Source organism: Cyprinodon variegatus, unplaced genomic scaffold, assembly GCF_000732505.1.
Source record: "Cyprinodon variegatus isolate N-32 unplaced genomic scaffold, C_variegatus-1.0 Scaffold1935, whole genome shotgun sequence".
In the NCBI taxonomy this organism is placed as follows: Eukaryota; Metazoa; Chordata; class Actinopteri; order Cyprinodontiformes; family Cyprinodontidae; genus Cyprinodon; species Cyprinodon variegatus.
The window spans coordinates 1-1,110 of NW_015152388.1; positions in this window are offsets into that span (position 1 = coordinate 1).

Consider the following 1,110-nt stretch of genomic DNA (forward strand, 5'->3'; position numbering starts at 1 on the left):
ATAATAATAATAATAATAATAATAATAATAATAATAATAATAATAATAATAATAATAATAATAATAATAATAATAATAATAATAATATTAGTTAAGAAGTACATTTCCAAAAAAAGCTAACTTCCTTCCCTAAACAGAAACAAATGACAACTCTTACCTGACTGAGTTGCAGCAGGTCTGGATGTGATCAAACAGCTGAAAACCATTATTTATGATCTGCTTTAAACACACCCTCCACATGCTTTGAACTCCTCTGCCATCATTGTGACGGGAGTTTCACATTGTGTAACATTCTTTATTTACTTTGTGTTTGACTCAAACATGCTGCTGTTATTAATAGCTCAAGCTTGAAAGAGTATGAAAACTGGTAAGTTGTGTTCCCTCTCAAAGGAGTCCTTGTTTTCTTTTTAAATTAAGGTTTCAGTTTACTGTCATGTGCATGGTTCTATCTTACACAAAAATCGTCTTGGATTTGTTCAAACAAGGGCAATATTGACATTGTGATTTTTCCAAGTGGAATATTTGTCAGTAAAATTTGAAGTCGAGTCAATGCGTTGTTTTTTTAAGAATAAGTCAGCCTTTATTGCGAACTGTAGTGTGCAGTGTGTGCTCTAAAGAAACCAATTTTGCAAGCCGCACACACCGCCAGGCAAGTCCACACTTGCTGAGTGTGTGTGTGTGTGTGTGTGTGTGTGTGTGTGTGTGTGTGTGTGTGTGTGTGTGTGTGTGTGTAGGGGGGGGTAACTTTTGAGATGTGTGCACTTGCTACCTCATCTCTGCTGCCGTGCCTGTAGGTTCTCCTTAAATGTCTCATTCATTTCCTGAAATGCAGCAGTGAAAGTGTTATCCCATTGTTCTTGACTTGCCATTTGTTGTACCCTTAGCATACCATAATTACAATAATGTATAGACTTCCCACAATGTGTAGCAGAAGCAGAAAACGGACCAGTTCTGCTTGGGGCTGGTCAGCCGAGTCAGTTCATGGGCACCATGCTTTGAATAGCTGAATTGAAAGAAACTAAACCAACACAAATATCTCAGCTCAATCATGTACCCCATTTACACTACCCTTGAAAAACCGATCCATGCTGAGCTCGGATCAGTTAACCA